Here is a 15,124-nt window from a genome sequence, read left to right on the forward strand (position 1 = left end):
TACCACATACTCTGAAGTTAAATAAATGGGAGGCATAATGTAGACCAGGCAGGGATACAAAACAGTGCAACTTTAGAAAGATATTTAAAGGCTACTTATAAATGCTTCAGCAAAATGAGAAATCTGGGAAAAGTTTTTATGCTAAATGTTTGCAGAACTTAGAATATTAAAGGAATATTCATTGAAAAGTCACTTGACAAAATGCTGATTTCCAACCTGCTTACATTTTTTAGTGTCCTATAATTTATTTTTAGATGACGTGTTTTGTTTTTAAATCTAAAAAGCAAGTGTTTTAAAATAGATGTGTGAAATTTGAAGATGAATAAAAAATAGTAAGGATTGTCAATTCTAAGTTGTTACTTGAGGCCAGTTACTTAACTTCTCTGAGGCTCAACTTTGTTCTCTGTAAAGTGGTGGTGATAAAGTTAGGCCCAAACAACCTAGGATTATATCTTCCCACCCTAACAGTTTTTGGTTTATTTTTTATTTTATTTCTATTGTTGGATTCTTACATTCATTATAACTGGACCAGAACCTTGATAAGAATATTAAGCACTGTTTACTGAAGACGAGACATGATAAAAATAGCTATCATTTTAAGGCCTTAACTAGATGTTTATTAATTTTATCAAATATGAATTTTAGATAGCCATACCTATAATTCAATTAAAAAGTGATGTTCATATTCTCATATAGATGAAGCCTAAAATAGAGGCAAAAATAACAGAAACAGATTCTATGGGTAAGGATAATCTGATGGACTTTTAGGTTTCATGATTCATACTTCCTGCCCATAATTTAAAATTATGGGAATAATTATTATCTTAAAATATGAAACCAGATGCCTTGTTTTATTCTGTTAGGAGATGTCTACCTATATGCAAGGTGCTAACTTACCTTCTTGGTTTTCTTTTAACCAGCATCTTTCTAAATTTGACATAGATTTAGTTACATAGGTTAGATAAAGGAATTTCATTGTTTCTGGAAAAGTAACTCATGAAATTCAGTACTTTTCATGAGATATAATTTTAAGCCCTGCATACAACCTAGTGTAATTCTGGGGTCATGATATATACTTCAATATGGTTAACTAAAAGATAATCCTTTATCCTAATATGTCACACCTGCTCCCAATGTTTGCAGCATCCAGGGAAGAATAAAAATGGAAGCTTACTTACCATATGTCTAAATATTTAAAAGTTATACATCAAGCTAGTGAATTGTTGAATCTAATGCATTCTATTCTCTCCCTCCTTGGCTAATGTATCTTTATAATAAAGTAGAATGACAGGTTTGTGTTTAGATACCTAAACACACCCCTCTGGCCTAAGATCACATCTTTTGTCTTCCTACCCGTGTTTCTCTTCTGCACTGTGAGGGACCTTACAAGGACATGAGTAAATGCCCCAGATTAAGCTTTACCTATGCCCTTCCCACAGCCTTCCTGAAGCAATCCTTGGGCCCAAGGGCATCTACACCAGTCACTCAATCCACCCTGAATCGAACAGTACAGAGAAGAGGTTCCTGAAGAGGATTCTGGGGAATGTGGGCTCCAGGTAGACACATCCTCTGGGGTTTCTGTGGAGGGCCTGGCTACAGAAATGCTCCAGTATGACTGGAGAGGCATCTTTTGCTTGATTCAGACTCTTTCAGTTATGATAGAAACTCAAGGAACCATATTTGATGAATCCACAAGGATAATTTATTTCAAGTTTACCGGGAAGACTGAAGACCTGGAATGTGTTGGGACCAAGGACAGAATCTCCCTTTTCTCTTGATACTGTGCCTCTGTGCTTTAGTCTGTCTCCCTGCATGTAGTTTTTCTAGGTCCACATGGCTGGAAATCTGAGTACAGGCTGTTCCTAGCTGTACCTGTTTTAGTCTGAACAACCAAAAATACACTTTTATTTCTCATTCTAAAATTCTATGGCAATGAGTTTGCCCTTCTTGGGCCCAGTTGCTTATCCTCAACAAATCCAGTATGAACAGCTGGGCATGGTGGCTGATGCCTGTAACCCCAGCACTTTGGGAGGCCGAGGCGGGCAGATCACCTGAGGTTAGGAGATTGAGACCATCCTGGCCAACATGGTGAAACCCCGTCTTTACTAAAAATACAAAAATTAGCTGAGCATGGTGGTGCCTGCCTGTAATCCCAGCTACTCGGGAGGCTGAGGCAGGAAAATTGCTTGAACCAGGGAGTCGGAGGTTGCAGTGAGCGGACATCCTGCCACTGCATTCCAACCTGGTGACAGAACGAGACTCCATAAAACAAACAAACAAACAAACAAAAACATTGCTATGAACAAGGAAATGGAGTACAGTGGTTGGCAGAGACTTTCATGGCAAATAACACAAAAGAAATTTCATGAGAAAAAACAAACTCTTGAAAAATAAAATTTAAAATGATAAGTTGATTTTATATTGTAATTGGAATTCTGAGCTAATTCTTGTAAGAAAAATAAAGAATATGCGACAACTTAACCATCCTTTGCTTTACATTTGGCTTTTCTAGCACCTTCATGGAGAAAGTCCTTTCTGTATAAATATTTGAGGGCTTCATCAGATATACTAAAGAGCCCCCTTCATTCTTTGTTATTTAAATCTTTCTTTTCTGAAGCACTTACTCTTTCTGTTTTTTCTTCACTTTTGTTGTTAACTAGTTTAACTCTACTTTATTCTGATTTTTCAAGGGCTTTTGTGTGTTCTAAGCAGTTTTCTATGATCACTTTCATAGACCTCAGGAAATCTTGAATCTTCTGCAAAATGTGTGATTTCACTTTGCAGTCATTTTGCATTCCATAATCATATGTGAATGCAGTGCAAATAAACAAGAGACAGCCACCAGAGTGGTAGAGCAGGAAGGATGGGTAGGTTGAGGCTAGGTTTAAGAACTGTGGGGAAGTAAAAGGATCTACTTGTGTACATAGTTGGCTTATTAGTGAATCTTTTCATGTTTTAAAGAATTTTTCCTCCCTAAAATATCATTACTGTGGGAATCAGATAATAAATTTTCAGCAAATGAGGACTCTGGAATAAACGTGTGACTAAGAGTAGGATTTTTTAGTGGGGGAGGAATTCGAACAGTTTTGGGTATGGCTCTGCCAATTATTTGTGGTTTTCTTTCATGCAAGGAGCTTCTCTCCAGTCTGTAGTTTCCTCCTCTATAAAGTGGAGTCAAAAGCCTCCTTCTCATTGTGTAGTTGGAAAAATTAAAAGGGAAAATTATCCGGCACTAGTGTTTTCTCAGTAAGTGGAAGCTATTGATTGAGACACATTTCTGGTCCTCGAGGAGCTTACTTTAGAGGGGATAAAAACGTGAACAGTTATAATTACAACATATCATGAAAAATGCAATAACAGTGATTTGCCATAGCCATTCAACAAACCTTTAGGAATGATAAGCAACCAAGAGAGGGGTGTCAGGGAAGGCTGCCTGCTGGGGTGATACCTGAGCTGACACCTAAGGCACAGAAAGAGTTATCCAGATGAAAGAGGGTGGGGAGGTACTGCTAAGAGAAGGAGTCCAGACCAAGGCCCATTAGGAGCAAAGGCCCAGGAGTGACACAGAACCCACATTCACACAACTGCTAGCAGGTCTTTGAGGCTGGAGTCAGATGAAAAGGCAAGAGGCAACAAGAATTCTTTGTAATTTTGTGGGGAGAAATGAATTTCAAGTTACAAATGTCTATTCACAATCAACCTTGCAACTAACTACCTTATAAGTTATATTACCTTCTATATGATCATGTGAACATCTTACCTCCCCAAACACCAAAAAATATAACGTAATTCCTAATTTAATACACTCTGGTATTGGTATGGTTAAATAGAAATATTTATATCCCTTTATAGAGACCTTTATATAAATACTTTTTTTTTTAATGGAGTCTGGTTCTGTCACCCAGGCTGGAGTATAGTGGCATGATCTTGGCTCACTGCAAACTTCTCCTCCTGGGTTCAAGCGATTCTCCTGCCTCAGTCTCCTGAGTAACTGAGACTACAGGCGCCTGCCACCACACCTGGCTAGTTTTTGTATTTTTGTAGAGATGGGTTTTGCTACATTGGTCAGTCTGGTCTTGAACACCTGACCTCAGGTGATCCACCCACCTCAGCCTCCCAAAGTGCTGGGATTACTAGGTGTGAGTCACAGTGCCCAGCCAGCCCTTTATAGTTTTTAATGTACACTTACATTATCAGATATGAGCTTCACCATAACCTTGTCATGCAGGTGAGTTAACTATTAGTTTCATATTCCAGATTAGAAAACCCAGACTTAGCAATATTAAGTGACCTCCTTAAGGACACATTAAGCATAGTGCTAAGACAGGATCAGGGTCTTCTGAGAACTGGTTGAGTGCCGTTGCTTTTTCCTCTGTAACAATGGTCAACAAACCTTTTCTGTAAAAGGCCAGATTGTACACATTTCAGGCTTTGTGGGCCATATGGTCTGTGTCACAACTATTCACCTCTGCTGTGTAGCATGAAAGCAATGATACACAATGTAAAAATAAAAGCAAACAGGCTTCACTGTGGTCCAATAAGCTTTTTTTTTTTTTTTTTTTTTTTTTTTTTTTTTTTTTTTTACAAAAAGAGGATGTGGGCCAGATTCAGCCCACAGTTTACAGTTTGCCAATCCCTGCCCTGCCCTATTAAAATTCTACAGACTTTTTTTCTATATTAAGTAGTGGAGAATTTTAGGTATGTGGCTCCAATACATTTTTCATGTGTATTCATCCCTAGCATCTTCTTTCTGGATAGCACTTATTGTGTTAGTATCACAATCTCCCCTTTGTTCTCTCCTCCATAAAGATCACCTACCTCTGGAATAAGCAGGATTTTTTCCCCATTAGTTCCTGGGTCAGTTCCTACAGAAACCAGCTCCTCTTTTCTCACTAGTGTTTTCACAATCTCTTTCAGCTGCCTCTTGGTGCTCTCTACCTTGCTTCTGATCGTTTCCTGGAATTTAATGTTTCCATTCTCCCTATGGCTATTGTTATATTGGCTTCCACGGAAAGGAAATGGAAAGGAGTTTCCGTACACTAGCCTCAGTTTCCCAAAGCGCCATTGCCACAGGCTGTCATGGGTAACATTTTACTGAAGGAGTCTCACCTCCATCCCTTATGACAAGCTACCATGTAGAAAAATCCCACTTTTCCTTTAGGAAACCCCCTCAAAGGGGCTGTTCTCACCACTGGGCCTAGCCTCTTCCTGCTTCCAGGACAGGTTGCAGCATACACACTGCAGAGCCTGTGCTATTCAGCCTGGAGTAATACACACCTGGCCACATGCATCCAGGCTCCTCTCTCTCCTTCACTCTCAATGTCTCACCAGCCAGTGAATTCTCTTGCTGTCACTGACTTAATTAGCCCTCATTCTCTCTCATTTGGAATACTGTCTCCTTCTTACCAGCCTCCAGGCAATTTTTCATTATTCTCCCATTGGTCTGGTCTTCCCATCCCCTCACAACCTGAGTCATAGTTCCTAGAAGCAATGCTGATCACATCACATCCCTGCTCAAAATTCTACTCATAGTCCCTTTTACCCACAGCATACAATGCACATGTCTTAGCTTCACTCAAGGCCTTTCAAAATCTGGCCTATCCTTACTTATTTTCTCTCCCACCCCTAACTGAAATAGGTCCTCTCTTCCTACTATATGTCTAATAACTCCCCATTTAGGAGAGGCCTTTCCTCAAACTCATGCCTTTAAAAACCCTTTTCCTAAGCTAGTAACATGGGTAGACAGTCTGCTTTCTTCTCTACTACAACTAAAATACGGTAAATAGCACTGTTTAGCAACAGTAGGCCTGGGATAGGATGGTAAGGTATTGATGCTGTCTGTTCCAAACACCTATCCTAAACACCACACACACACACACACACACACACACACACACACACACACACACACACTACATAGACATCAGTTTGGCCTAAAATATGCTAAACACACCACATGCTATTTAGAAGAAGAAATAGCTTACAAACATGATTTGTACAGATTGACTATTACCTATGATTACCCTCATTAGATAATTCCTCAACTCCATTGTAACTGCCTAATTTGTTTCTAGACAATACTCTGGCTGGGCGTGGTGGCTCATGCCTGTAATCCCAGCACTTTTGAAGGCCGAGGTGCGCAGATCACGAGATCAGGAGATTGAGACCATACAGTGAAATCCCATCTCTACGAAAAAATACAAAAAAAAAAAAAAAAAAAATCAACCGGGCATGGTGGTGGGCGCCTGTAGTCCCAGCTACTGGAGACGCTGAGGCCAGAGAATGGTGTGAACCCGGGAGGCGGAGCTTGTAGTGAGCCGAGATCACACCACTGCACTCCAGCCTGGGCGACAGAGCAAGACTCCGTCTCAAAAAAAAAATTGTTTAATTGTTGAGTCTATGAAATTCATCACAAAATAAGATTGTGTTGACTTGGTGGTTTTCCCTTCCTCCCCTCATCATTCCTTCCCTTGTTTTCTTACTCCTTTCTTCTCTCTGTCTTCTTTCTTCCCCAATTTCATTAGTTTTGAGTTTCTCCTAGATGCACAGCGTTGTTCTTTTGGTTGTGAAAAGTTCCAAGAAGTAGATGTTGTCCTGGTTGATGGATGAATATTGAGGCCCTCAGGTGCATAAAGGTAAGGAAAAGATGATGAAAGAAGCTATGTACTTGATAGAATAAGGTTTAGAGAGGGTCAGAGGAGAGAGAGACTGCTTCTGAGAAGCAATCTTGGGACATGTGAGCTTGAAGCAGAAACCTAGAGAATAAATAGCATTTCAGTCAATAGAGGGAAGAGAAGTGCAGCTTCACAGGGGAGGGGCACTGCATGTCATGGGGGCAGTAATGTGATGTGTGTTTGGGATATCAGTTTAGTAGTGTTTAGGGAGAGATGTAAATTTGAATCAATCTGGAATTTGTATTGTAAAGAGTAGGTATGTGAGGTTCAATTTTTCTATACATAAACATATCAAGAGGGATGTTTTCTTTGCTTTTGAAATTGTACTTGAGCTCATTCCTCAATCCAATAGAGATGAGTAAAAATCTTCCTTTGGTTTTCATTTGTTCATCAAGAACTATTGATTGAGTGCCCATGTTTATCAAATACTGTGCCTTACTCTGTTCACCTAAGATTGTGCACCAGACTTAAGTATGAATTGTATGTGAGATTGTGGATTAAATCTCCAAACCTGTATTTAACTCTGTTTTCACATTTCCACATACTACTAAATGAGAGCTTTCCAGTCCATCTATTATTGAGGTTACCACTGCCTTGACTAAAGATAGAGAAGAAAAATTCAAAACTTTATATGAGCTTTACTAATTGAATTGATTTGTGAAGTTATCTACCATCTATTTTCACCATGAAGGATAATAGCTATCACATGCATCAGTGTCACATTTATTTTGTTATGGCAGAGTACAGAAGTAAACTGACTATTTTCCCTAGAGTTTTTGCACAAAAGGGACATGGTTGTCTGCTCCTAACTGAACTGCATTAGTGGATCATTCCTTATATGTATCCTAGCAACATTGAAAACAACCTAATAACTGCCCAATTCTCCTCATCAGCAGACTGTGCAGTTTTCCCTGTGTTCACAGACACAATCTCAAGGTCATTGCCAAATCTCCAGTTGACTATACTATTTGAAATGATTCAATTCCATTTTCCTAATTAAACAAAAGGTAAAAAATGATCAGGAAGTAATCATGTGTCCCAGGAAATAGTGTGTGTGGGAGATTGCAAGGAATATTTGTTTCAGTTATTATCTTGTGCTGAAGAGGTTTGATCCAAGGTTAATCATCTTCTGCTTAGCTTCATCCTTCCACTTGGCTAGGTGCCTGCCTAGTGCCGAGAGAGCGGAGCGAGACTGGGGGACAGATGAGGCTGGGAGTGATTGAGTATGGGTCTTCTCTTTCTACTTTTTCCTATTTATTTGTGGAATGACACATGGCACTTTAAATAGCATCTTTAATCAGAGGGACTTAAAGTGCTTTCCAAATAGACGCATTATCCTCATTTTATAAACAGAGGAAGACAGAGGGACAGTTATGTGACTTGCCCAAGGTCATAGAAGTGACAGAAGAGCTGGAAATAGTCCTCAGAGTATTGCCACACAATCTCAAATCACGGGTGTCCTGATGCGATGCAGTAGAGGCCAGGGAGTCACAGGACTGGTTTGCTGCTAGCTAGTTATGTGTGACGGAGCACAGTACTCATGCTCTCTGGCTTTGGTTTTTCTTAGTTTTAGAATTAATAGGGGACAGGTTTTCTCTGAGATTCATGCTAGCAATAAATTTTGACATCATGGTTTCAGAAATATCTACCTCTTCACTTTCAAGATAATGGTAATTTGACAGAGCTCAATTGACATTTACCTCTGTGGTTTTTTTTTAAAAGAAGAATTTTCAAGTAAATGACAGTTTAAATTAAAGAAAAAAAAAGCCCACTTGTTTGGTGCCCTTGGTATCACTAATTAGAGGCAAGTGAGTTTATTCAGTAGCATTGTCTCAGGGGAGGTCTAGCTGATATTCTATTGGCCATACATTTTTATTTATTTGGCACATTTTTTATTGAATACTATATTCAAAGCCTATGTTAGATGCTTCTGGGATGCAGAAATGAGTAAAATATAATCCTTGCTCTCTATGTCCTTACAATGAGTAGGAAAGGATTATTAAAAAAAACAAACAAACAAACAAAAAAAAAAACCTCAATCATTAGAACCCAAGGAATAATTAAATAACAGTGAAATAAGTTAAAACTAGAGGATTGAGGCAACACCCTGATAAAAATGGAATTTTGGAGTCAGGAAACTTGGATTTGAATTTCAACTCTACCATTTATTTGGGCAGTATATAGCAGTTCGCATAGATTCTATAAACCTTGGTTTTTATTGTCTGTACAGTAAAACTAATAATAATGCCTATTTCATGCAATTAAATGACATAATTGATGTGAACATTTTATGCTAGATAAGTTTATGCATAAAAAGGAATTAGGGACTGGGAATTAGAAAAAAATCTAAAAGGGATGATATTTGAATGACAACTTGAAATCTCAGATAAATGTCAGTAACTGGAAAAGGAGTAATGAAAATTAACACATTAAAAAGCCACACAAATGAGCAAAGGCCTGGGGACATTCAAGAATCTATAGTCGGTAAAGACATTCACTTCTAGAGTCGGTGAGGTTGCATGCTTTTACAATCACTCTTATTTTCAAACATTTCATTGTAATTCCTTCTTACTAATTCAGATTGACCTCTAAGAGTAAAGCCTGTGACATTTTGTTATATGTTGTATGACTAAAAAGCTACAAAACTAATTTTCATATGCAGCCTGACACCCCACAGACAACCTTAAAGTCATATATAAACTATTTGTTATTCTTGTGTAGTTATTTACTTTCTGGAGTACCCATTTCAATACTTTCTTACTTTTCTTTTTGTATTGCCCTAGACCCATTGGGAAAATCACTTTGAGGGTGTTGGCTGATTATTTCTTTGCCTCCTCTTTGCCCTATGTAAAGTGAAAAATGATACATATATTCTTGGAGTGCTTTTTGATGAATAGGACTTTGACAGGGTATTCCAAAAAGTATCTTTCTTAAAATAATTTGATTTTGAGGAATTTAAAATCTATCTAGGAACTCTCATGCATTACTGATGGATATGTAAAATGGTGCAGCCACTTTGGATAACAGTTTGGGAGTTTCTTAAAGTGTTAAAGGTAAGTTTATCATATGATCCAACAATTCCATTCTTAGGTATCTATGAGAAATAAAAACATATGTCCACACAAGATCTCTACATGAATGTTCATGGCAGCATTGTTCAGAATAGTCAAAAAGTGAAAACAACTCAAATGTTTATCTATTGGTAAATGCATAAACAAAATAAGGTATATCCATAAAAAGGAATATTACTCAGCAATCAAAAGGAGTAAGTACCAATACATGCTACAAGGTGGATGAACCTCAAAAACACTCTGGCAAGTGAAATAAACCAAACACAAAAGACCACATATTTTATGATTTCATTCATATAAAATTACCAGGGAAGGCAAATTTATAGAGCTAGGAAGTAAACATAGAGTTGCTTCCGGATAGGAGTATGAAGGAGGGGTGAGTGCACATGAGCACAGTTTCTGTTTTGAAGTGATGAAAAGTTTGAATTATGTTATATAAAAGTTGCACAACTCTACTAAAAATTAAAATGGGCAAATTTATGGTATGTAAATTTTACCTCAATAAAACTAATAAAAAGCTATTTGGAAAGATAAGATACATTTAAGGCAAAATACAGGGAGCGTTAAAATTTACTGATGTGTAGTGTGTCTTAATTTTTAAGAGATTAGAAAAGAAAGAAAATCACTTTTGGTTGAGTGTTAGATAATTCTTTATGGAAAAAGCAGCTTTCCAAAGTGACTATAAAAGAGTTTGCATTTGAATTGGATGTTGAAAGATAAATAGAATTCATTCAAGATCCTTTAATAATTTGACCCAAAGTAAACTGCTTTAAACTCATTTTTTTTTTTTAGGACACTTTAGTTTTGATTAGAATTTCCCACTCACTCTTTGTTAAATACTAGTTGATATGTATCACTCTATCTTAGAGTTTTACTTTGCCTTTTAGAAGTCCCTTTATAAAAAACAATAATAGCTTATTTCTTTGTATTCACCAATAAGGAATCTATCAGAGTACATAGTTTAGTTAGTGCCCAATAAAAATAGCCTTTGGTTGCTTAAGTGACCAACTGATACCATGCCAGGCAGGTAGGTCAAAATGACAGGGGTGGGGGGTGATAAGCCTTGTACTTGGCAGAGAGTTGATAATTCATTGGGGCCCAATTAGGAGGCTCTTGAATGCCAGGTAGAGGAGTTTGGCAATCGGGTAGCCAAAGAGTGGCTAATACAGATGGTATAATGAAAAGCAAACCTGCCAGCAGTGTGAGGGTCAGCTTGTGGGAGGAAGGCTTGGCATCAATTAAGACATGATAATTTTTTTGTGATCACAAATTTGAAAGCTTAATTCACCTTATTGAGCATCTGGTGATTGTTTGCTTTACTTTAAATTCTACTTCCTGGAAATCATTTGTTTTTTTCGGTTCTCCTTTGACAGTAACTTGAGGAGGCTGAGTTTATTTGAAAAGTTCCTCCAGCAGCATTCTTTGGAACAAGGCAACTATTTTTTTTTTCCCCGTAAATTTTACTCCTGTTCTGCTATCATTGTTTTGAGAAGCAGCTATAGAAAATAAAATTTCTTTAAAAATATTGACCCAGACTAGATATTGCATTGTATTTTGTTAAATAAGATATGTTTGAGTTGAAAGCCCCTTTGTGCTACAAAACTTGTTCACACATGAGACTTTAATATCATGTCCACAATACTTTATTTCTTGCTGGATAAAGAAGATTCCTTGGCATCGCAGCAGCCCACAAAGTCCCACTGTTAAGAGCAGCACTGTGATTTAGTTATTTCTAGTCTGACCTGCAACATATCTGATAGTCCCAAATGAATGCCTTGAGCTCCGCAGGGCCCGAGGACCAGAAGGAAGTGTGATCTTGAAGTCAGTATCAATAACCATAGCACATAAGCTCACATCCAGTTGTACGTTTTCCTTCATTCTCCTTATGAAATGGTGAGTTCAATACTCTTCTATTTTGAAGGGAATTGAAGTTCATGGAACAAAAGGGCTATTAATGCTACACAAATCACACTGATGTTGCAGTGGACAGCTCCTACAACTCCAGCTGGAGCTCATAAAACTCTGAAGTCTTGTGCTCCTTAAGACCAAAAGGTGGAAAGATGCACATTAACTTATTTTAAGGTGAAGGGGAGAAATGCTTCAAATCAAAAAGTGGACAAAACAGCTTCTATACATGTACTCCCCATATTTCAGTGAGAGCAGAATTTGGGATGGACTTAAATAGCCTCTTGCAGAATTAGACAATTAAAATGCACAGCAATGACAAAGATACATGAGCAGACTTTCAAGGAGTGAAGGCACTTTCATTGGCTGGACTTTTTGCAGGTCATTTGAGCTGGCATATTTTTTCAAACAAGTTGATCATCACTTTCTCCTCCCAGTTAAGTTTGGCAGAGCCACAGGAATCAAGGTCTGTTTATTAAACTGAACTGTCCTTATAGAAAGTTTTAGATAGATTAGTTTGACCCACAGTAGAATTGTTTTTGAAACACGCAAATACCACTCACTGAACACCTCAAGATTTAGTCAGAGAAAATTCTAGTGGTTTTGAATCGTGTTGAAACCAGCTGTCACTGTTAAAATATATTATCTAGTTGCAGTGCCAAACTAATATCAAATCATGTCTACCCTTTTGCATCAAAAGCAACAATTGTGTGGTGAATTTTTGGTGTGGTAGACCTCAAATACATAAATAGGCTCCAGAGAAATTAGGTCTGTGATATACTATGGTTCACGTTAAATTTTTCCTCAAGGAACCCCAGCTACCAAGATATTACATGGATGTTACTGGAAGATTATACAGAGGGAAGGCTCCCCAGGCTTAGCTGAGGAAGGGAAGAAATTGGTAACTATGGAAACAAATGAGGTGTGTGGGGGTGTGAGAGATTTGGTGACCAGGTGCAGGAGTCTGTTGTTCCAGAAAGAGCAGTGCTCCATTCATCAAGCCTTAAGCAGCCAGGGAGATCCATAAGGGAGTGGTCACATGGAGTGATCACTCACTAGCAAAAATGTAGTAGGAAGGGGGTTAACCCCCAACCTCCAATCGTCTATTTCACTGAGACCTGAAGATTTACCACAAATAATTCCTTTCCTTGTTGTAAGCTTTGTCGTGCCATATATATATATATATATATATATATATATAGAGAGAGAGAGAGAGAGAGAGAGAGAGAGAGAGAGAGAGAGAGATGGAATCTCACTTTGTTGCCCAGGGTGGAGTGCAGTGGCATGACCTCGGTTCACTGCAACCTCCTCCACCTCCCAGGTTCAAGTGATTCTCCTGCCTTTGCCTCCTGAGTAGCTGGGATTACAGGCACGTGCCACTACACCTAGCTAATTTTTGTGTTTTTAATAGAGACAGAGTTTTGCCATGTTGGCCAGGCTGGTCTCAAACTCCTGACCTCAAGTGATCTGCCCACTTCGGCTTCCCAAAGTGCTGGGATTACAAGGATGAGCTACCGTGCCCGCCCCTGTAATACTTTCATATAGATAAAAATACTTCTGGGAAGGGTAACACTAGAAGTTAAAACCCCAAGAGACTTTGGATATGATTTAGTGCCATGTTTCACTTTACAAAAGAGGAAGCTGAGGCCCAGAGAGTTCAAGCAAGAGTTATAGCAAGTTCACAGTGAGTCCAGTACTAAAACTCACTTTCAGGCTTTTCTGCTATATTGAATTACCACATATGTGTGTTCATTAACATTGAAGCAATTTGACTTCATATGCCCTTCCTGTGCAGCTGTGGTTCTGATTTAAATATCATTTCTTGAGAGCCACATAGGAGGTTATTGACTCATATTTCTACCTATTGCCAAAAACAACCACAGTCGTTTGAAAAAAAAAAAAAAAAAACAGCAAAAGTTTTGCAGAGATACTTCCTATTCGGTTAATTTGAAAAGCATATCCTGGATGATTTCCCCTTACCTTAGAACTTCTTGTAAAAGATTCAGGAAGTTTCTGGCATTTTCTCCCTTTTTAACTTTTTCTTCTTTTATCCTGGAAAAGAGTAGAGAGAAGATTGGTATATAATGAATGTTGAATGATGAGCAAGAATGATTTTCCTCCAAAGTCAGAGTTGGCAGCTGGTCACTCGCTGAGTGATAATAGCAATAAAAACAAGAGCTAACACTGATGGACCGTTTACCATGTGCCGCACATATTGTTCAAAATGCCTTCATTATTTGATTGAACTTATTTTATCGTTATGATTTTGCTACAAAAGGTTGAGCAATTTTCCCAGCTCTTAAGGGCCAGATCCAGGATTCCAACTACGGAATCTTCCTTTCAGAACCTAGGACACTAACCACTCAACCACACAGAATTTTTTTTACAGAATGCAGCTGATTTCCCTGAACTTTCTTCTTGGTGATCATTGTTACAGTTGCTCCTGTCCTCAGTGCTGAAGGGTACATGTGTAATCTGGATCTCTAACATTTTATATGATATTAATTGCTTTTCTCTGATGTACAGAGATATTCAGATAAAGGAGGTCCTGGGGTTATGAGACTAAGATAAGGTGATGGAAAAAAGTCCAGGATTTCTCAAGATTGGTGACCCCAATGTCAAAAACTTTCCAATGGCTAGAAGCACCTCTCTATTTTGTGACAAAGGAAAAGTTTATTGTGAGAAATGTTGTCTAATTATGTGCTATGAGACGCTGGGCAAATTACTTTTCTTCCAGAGATCTGTTTGGTCAACTTCACATTCATCTTTGTGTTTTCTTCTTGCTTCAATCATTTAGGAATTTAAACATTGTTTCTCCCCATGACTCTTCTTGGAGAGCAGAATAGCTAACCCTACCTGCAGATAAGAGCCAGGGCAGGCTTGAACTCTCATCTCCGTGTTCCAAGTGAGCCCTCCTCTTTTTGGCTTTATGGTGGGTCAGTGCTGAATGGCAAAGCAGACAGAGCTGCCTCCAAGACAGCTCATCACTGGCAGGAAATCATTCTAGTTCCTGGCATTACACCTACACATTCTCTTTCATTGCCCATTTCTCCACTCCCAGTCATAACAGATGGGGGGTTCTTGTCCTATAGTCCAATGCAACTAGGAAGGTCTGGGGAGTGGAGACAGGGGTGGGGAAAGAACTGTCAGAATGGTCTTCAGAGCTGCTTTTCAGCTAGTGAGGCTGGATGCAGAGGTGGTCCATGGCCATGGTATTAAAGGAAATATGATCGTCATCAGCTCAGCCACCATCACTCACCCCAGGTCTCACCACTAAATACAAAAACAGCACCCATTTCCATACCTTGCCCTCTTTGTTGACACTTCTTCCTTGCTTTCTTTTCCTGTTAATCTTTTTGTACATGTTAAATAAATTTAAATAAGTTCCACTAGCATAAGCATTAAAGCGAGAGAAATTTCACTATTGAATTTGCTTTGGACTGTCAGAGATGTCAGTCAGGATTGTTGAAGTAG

The 15,124-nt window shown here is 38.5% G+C and overlaps 1 long non-coding RNA gene across 2 annotated transcripts in view; it reads left to right on the top strand.

The window, feature by feature from the left end:
- The window catches only part of LOC104658708, a 354,768-nt gene that overhangs the window by 86,790 nt on the left and 252,854 nt on the right, over positions 1-15,124 (top strand). Inside the window, exon 3 of one of the 2 annotated variants that reach the window (XR_747472.2) lies at positions 6,542-6,635. The exons of the other annotated variant lie outside the window; for it this stretch is intronic. This is a non-coding gene — a long non-coding RNA (uncharacterized LOC104658708). The remainder of the gene's footprint in view (positions 1-6,541; positions 6,636-15,124) is intronic. 2 annotated transcript variants of the gene reach the window in all.

This window comes from Rhinopithecus roxellana, chromosome 21 (genome assembly GCF_007565055.1).
Source record: "Rhinopithecus roxellana isolate Shanxi Qingling chromosome 21, ASM756505v1, whole genome shotgun sequence".
Taxonomy (NCBI): Eukaryota; Metazoa; Chordata; class Mammalia; order Primates; family Cercopithecidae; genus Rhinopithecus; species Rhinopithecus roxellana.